Source organism: Oncorhynchus keta, chromosome 17 (assembly GCF_023373465.1).
Source record: "Oncorhynchus keta strain PuntledgeMale-10-30-2019 chromosome 17, Oket_V2, whole genome shotgun sequence".
NCBI lineage: Eukaryota > Metazoa > Chordata > Actinopteri > Salmoniformes > Salmonidae > Oncorhynchus > Oncorhynchus keta.
Genome location: NC_068437.1, coordinates 47,078,343 through 47,085,413, shown reverse-complemented (window position 1 = coordinate 47,085,413; position 7,071 = coordinate 47,078,343).

Here is a 7,071-nt window from a genome sequence, read left to right as displayed (position 1 = left end):
ATTTTGTGCCCAATAGAAATGAATGGTAAATAATGTATAGTGTCATTTTGGAGTCACTTTTATTGTAAATAAGAATATAATATGTTTGTGAACATTTCTAAATTAATGTGGATGCTAGCATGATTAAGGATCATTTTGAATGAATATGTGAATAATGATGAGTGAGAAAGTTACAGACATACCAATATTGTAATGCTGAGAGGTTAGCATTTCTTGGGGGTTACAGACATGCCAATATTGTAATGCTGAGAGGTTAGCATTTCTTGGGGGTTACAGACATGCCAATATTGTAATGCTGAGAGGTTAGCATTTCTTAGGGATATAATATGTGTGCTTCTGTAACTTCCTCAATCATCATTATTCACGATTCTTTCAGGATTATCTGTGATCATGCTAGCATCCACATTAATGTAGAAGTGTTGAGAAACATATTCTATTCTTATTTACTATAAAAGTGACTGGGATGTACTATAGATTGACACTATAGACAGAGAGTGGCAAAACTAGGCCAACCTTCTCTGGAGGGGTGTTTGTTGTGAGGTGTTTGTTGTGTTTGAGTTAAATGAATGGGGGACAAATGTTTCCTGACAGACAATACCATGATGCTGCCACATGGTGTCATGAATTAAGTGAGAGTTCCTCCATCCTTTTGGGTGTCATCCCTCTCTGTCAGGCTGTCATCCTCAATCTGACCCCTGGTCCAACAAGATGACCTCCTCACTGTCATGTTCTCCTACTACCGATATCAATGGAAGTATAAAGAGACAGGGCAGGTGAGCATTCTCAACCAAACCCATTAAGGCAGGCTAGTTTGTGTGACTCCACATCTGTCATCGCTTCAATTTGAGTGATTTTAGTGGATATGGTGTCTGGCTAATGAATACCATTTAGTTTATGTGAAACGAATTGGGGTGAATAAAGCTGAACACGCACACATGCTCTCTCTCTCTCACACACACACACTCACACACACACACACACACACACACACACACACACACACACACACACACACACACACACACACACACACACACACACACACAACACACACACACACACACACACACACACACACACACACACACACACACACACACACACACACACACACACACACACACACACACACACACACACACACACACACACACACACACACACACACACACACACTGTCTCTCTCTCTCTCTTTCCCTCTACACAAGAAAATGTTAAAGAGGTCATGCCTATTTTCAAAGCATCAATATTTAACTCCCTCTCCTTCCTCCTGACTGTGTATGTTCTAGTATTGTACGTTGTAGCTTTCGGAGGTGATGTTAGCATACTGTAGCAGTAGGTTGTTCAACTTTATTCTTCATTCTTCATGGGGGAAATAAGGAATACGTTAGCTGTAATGCTCACTCATGCTGTTTGATGACACAGCAGTGATAGATTGCATGGTTTTCTTGCTCGTAAAAAGGAACACAGATTAATTCTCCATCCAGGTATATAGAGTGACAAGATATACTGTAAATACTATGTATGATGTACTGTCATCACATAGTCATATCCTTTAGCTTACAGCCCTCATCAAAGTCCACATGGCGAGTGATAATATTACCACATAGAGTGGCCACCATTTTGTTTTCTCCTGCCTCATGTGTGGACGAAAGGTTAAAAGGGCATTCAGTATAACCTGCAATACCCCCGGGGGTGAGGCAATGGGGTAATCTACTCCTTATCAGGTGTGTGAAAGTGGAGGATTCGACCCTACCCATGGCAACCTTTTGAACTTCCTGTGGGAGAGGGTTGGAAGTACCATAAACACACACACACACACACACACGCACACACACGCACACACATGCACACAAACACACACACATTCCAGTGTTTGTCAGGATGCTCTGGAATCTTTACAACCTGGCAGGTCTGGTCTGTTGGGAGTTCCACAAGTGGTCCTCTTCAAATAGGACGCTGTTCTGCCCTAAAGCGCCAAATAGGCTGCTGACCTCTTGCCCAGGGTTCAAGTAAATAAAGCTTAACGACAGGCACGCAGGACAACAAAGCCCTGCAACCAAAGGAAAGGAATTACCATTGAAGATTGTGGCCTTTGACCCCTATTTCAAAGTGCATTTATTTCAAATTAATTAAGTCTTTCATCATGTTATTTTGGTTTAATCAAATTTGTAGTGACTGAAATGAACCGAAAGAGAATTTAGTGTGGTCACATCAGGTGTATTTAAATAAAGATTAAATCAGGACTAATATCAGAAGACACTAACAAAACAAAAATAAAAAAACATGTATTGATTGTATGATGAGGATAGAAACGTGCAGATCATTTTCCTCTTTCATTAACCTTCAGATACAGAGGTGAATGCGCGGAACAATGCCATATAAGGGCAAATGGCCAGATGGGTTGCCTTCACGAGTGACCAAAACACACCAGAGGGGTATAGCCTACTACAAAGCAGGATCAAGGAGTTGGCTAGCTAACTTGCCTAAACATTTAACTTTTTTAGAAAGCTTGGAACGGGCATGGTCTAAATGACTCAACAACTAAAACCACATATGTAAGTTTAGCTTTCTTAATTAACCAAAAAAGCTAAATTAATTTCTGGTTGTTTATCACAGTTAGCTGGCTAAATCATTGAACCTGCTTTTTAGTATATCCCTCTGATGTATCTTCTAGGCTGGAGGTCAACTAGACAGATTCATCTGTTTCCCCACACTTAACCTTTTGTCAAAAAACTTCTGACATTTCAATGAGAATATTTTAAAAGGTAAGAAGAGACACACACACATGCGCACACACAAATTATGAGTGATACGGTCCGTTATTGCCTTCCGTTTGGGAGTACATGAATGAATGGTGGCGTTTGTTTAGTGGTCATGTGAACTGTCGTGGTTATATTTGTTTTCCTTTTAGCATCCCATGACATCCTTTGAGGGCAGCGATGGGAGGGAGAGGGGGGAGAAGGAGGGCGGGAGGGAGGGATGGATGGAGGAGGCCGAAGGGGGAGAGAAGGAGGGATGGATGGAGGAGGCCGAAGGGGGAGAGAGGGAGGGAGGGAGGTAGAAGGAGGGAGAGAGGGAGGGAGGTAGAATAGGGGAGAGAGGGAGGGAGGGAGGTAGATGGGGGAGAGAGGGAGGGAGGTAGAAGGGAGGAGAGAGGGAGGGAGAGGGGGAGAGGAGGGGGGAGGGAGGGATGGATGGAGGAGGACGAAGGGGGAGAGAAGGAGGGATGGATGGAGGAGGCCGAAGGGGGAGAGAGGGGAGGGAGGTAGAAGGAGGGAGAGAGGGAGGGAGGGAGGTAGAAGAGGGGAGAGAGGGAGGGAGGTAGATGGGGAGAGAGGGAGGGAGGTAGAAGGGAGGAGAGAGGGAGGGAGAGGGGGAGAGAAGGAGGGCGGGAGGGAGGGATGGATGGAGGAGGCTGAAGGGGGAGAAAAGGAGGGATGGATGGAGGAGGCCGAAGGGGGAGAGAAGGAGGGATGGATGGAGGAGGCCGAAGGGGGAGAGAAGGAGGGGCGGGAGGGAGGGATGGATGGAGGAGGCCAAAGGGGGGAGAGAAGGAGGGCGGGAGGGAGGGATGGATGGAGGAGGCTGAAGGGGGGAGAGAGGGAGGGAGGGAGGTAGAAGGGGGGTGGAAGGGGGAGAGAGGGAGGGAGGGAGGGAGGGAGGGAGGTAGAAGGAGGGAGAGAGGGAGGGAGGTAGAAGAGGGGAGAGAGGGAGGGAGGTAGAAGGGGGAGAGAGGGAGGGGAGGGAGGTAGAAGGAGGGAGAGAGGGAGGGAGGTAGAAGGAGGGAGAGAGGGAGGGAGGTAGAAGAGGGGAGAGAGGGAGGTAGATGGGGGAGAGAGGGAGGGAGGTAGAAGAGGGGAGAGAGGGAGGGAGGTAGATGGGGAGAGAGGGAGGGAGGTAGAAGAGGAGAGAGGGAGGGAGGTAGAAGAGGGGAGAGAGGGAGGGAGGTAGAAGGAGGGAGAGAGGGAGGGAGGTAGAAGAGGGGAGAGAGGGAGGGAGGTAGATCGGGGAGAGAGGGAGGGAGGGAGAAGAGGGGAGAGAGGGAGGGAGGTAGAAGGAGGGAGAGAGGGAGGGAGGTAGAAGGGGGGAGAGGGGGGGGGAGGTAGAAGAAGGGAGAGAGGGAGGGAGGTAGAAGAGGGGAGAGAGGGAGGGAGGTAGAAGAGGGGAGAGAAGGGGAGGGAGGTAGAAGGAGGGAGAGAGGGGGGAGGGAGGTAGAAGGAGGGAGAGAGGGAGGGAGGTTAGAAGGAGTGAGAGAGGGAGGGAGGTAGAAGAGGGGAGAGAGGGAGGGAGGTAGAAGAGGAGAGTGAACGGAAAACTGAAGTGCTACAGGGCAGGCCTGATGATAGCAGGGAGGGAGGTACTGGACATCTGGTTGAGTGCAAATTGCTGCTAGCTGAGTTGACTGGAGTACAGATATCCTGTTGGAGATCCATATAGACACTCGAACAACATGGACAGGAAATAACTATTCACGACGGACACAAACGAGTCCTCTTCTGACACAAATAAGAAATTGCACACTGCTATCCTCACACTAACATTAACATGCAGACACACACATGCTGACAAACGACTACCAGGCCCTACACACACTCGCCCAATCAGAATGCCAAATGCCCTAACGTGCACTCACACATCGCCAAATACACTGATACACACTGATGCACACACACACACACATCCTCATACACACTCATACACAGTGATACACACACATCCCCAAACACACTGATACATACACACATCCCCAAACACACTGATACACACACACATCCCCAAACACACTGATACACACACACATCCCCAAACACACTGATACATACACACATCCCCAAACACACTGATACACACACACATCCCCAAACACACTGATACATACACACATCCCCAAACACACTGATACACACACACATCCCCAAACACACTGATACATACACACATCCCCAAACACACTGATACATACACACATCCCCAAACACACTGATACATACACACATCCCCAAACACACTGATACATACACACATCCCCAAACACACTGATACACACACACATCCCCAAACACACTGATACATACACACATCCCCAAACACACTGATACATACACACATCCCCAAACACACTGATACATACACACATCCCCAAACACACTGATACATACACACATCCCCAAACACACTGATACATACACACATCCCCAAACACACTGATACATACACACATCCCCAAACACACTGATACACACACACATCCCCAAACACACTGATACACACACACATCCCCAAACACACTGATACACACACACATCCCCAAACACACTGATACACACACATCCCCAAACACACTGATACACACACACATCCCCAAACACACTGATACACACACACATCCCCAAACACACTGATACACACACACATCCCCAAACACACTGATACATACACACATCCCCAAACACACTGATACATACACACATCCCCAAACACACTGATACATACACACATCCCCAAACACACTGCTACATACACACATCCCCAAACACACTGATACATACACACATCCCCAAATACACTGATACACACACACATCCCCAAACACACTGATACACACACAAATTAATAAAGTAGACAGACAACAAATGAAAATATTTGCACTACCAAAACTACTCTCCCAGCTTCTCTCTATTTTCTCTTTCTCTCTTTCTCTCACTATCTGTCTCTCTCTCTCTCTATCCCTCTCTCTCTCTCTCTCTCTCTCTCTCTCTCTCTCTCTCTCTCTCTCTCTCTCTCTCTCTCTCTCTCTCTCTCTCTCTCTCTCTGACTTCCTGTGTTTTTGTTCATAGCAGATGACTCAGTGTCATAGGACTGAGGTCATGCTGTTCGTTACCTGTAAAGAGGCTGGCTCTATGTGCAATGTGCCAGCAGCAGCCGGGGGGGTAATGAAAGTACAAAGGTATGGAACAATAGATTAGTAAAATGACAGTAGTAGTGTAACTGTAGTGTTATTTAAAGTGTCATCTAAATATTTATTTATTTTATTTATTTTTTATTTCACCTTTATTTAACCAGGTAGGCAAGTTGAGAACAAGTTCTCATTTACAATTGCGACCTGGCCAAGATAAAGCAAAGCAGTTCGACACAAACAACGACACAGTTACACATGGAGTAAAACAAACAGTAAATAATACAGTATAAACAAGTCTATATACAATGTGAGCATATGAGGTGAGAAGGGAGGTAAAGGCAAAAAAAGGCCATGGTGGCAAAGTAAATACAAAATAGCAAGTAAAACACTGGAATGGTAGATTTGCAGTGGAAGAATGTGCAAAGTAGAAATAAAAATAATGGGGTGCAAAGGAGCAAAATGAATGAATTAATTAATTAATTAATTAAATACAGTAGGGAAAGAGGTAGTTGTTTGGCCTAAATTATAGGTGGGCTATGTACAGGTGCAGTAATCTTTGAGCTGCTATGGTGATTCCTTAGGAATTATAAGATGCCGTTAGTAGTGTAACTATAGTGATATTTAACCTCCAAGGGATCGGTGATGTGATTAGCATGACGTTGTACGTAACAAGAACATTTTCCAGGACATAGACATGTCTTATATGGGCAGAAATCTTAAATTATTGTTAATCTAACCACACTGTCCAGTTTACAATAGCTTTTATAGTGAAAAAATACCATGCTATTGTTTGAGGAGAGTGCACAACAACAAAAAACCTTTCATGGCAACTGGTTTGATACATTCATCTCCGAAGGTAAATAATGTACTTACATTCAGTAATCTTGCTCTGATTTGTCATCCTGAGGATCCCAGAGAAAAAATGTAGCATAGTTTTGTTTGATAAAATCAATTTTTATATTAAAATGTAAGAACTAGGTTCTACAGTTTGAACACCTGCTGTGCCTGAAAAAAAGGGTCTGATCCTTAATAGGATAAAGTGTTATCTAAATATTGATGATTCCTTATGAATCAAACTATTGTGTGTCACTTTTGGGCAAATGCAAGAGGTCAATGATCAGATTCAGATTTGGAGCACCTTGACTAAAAGAGACTTTTCAGTTTAACAT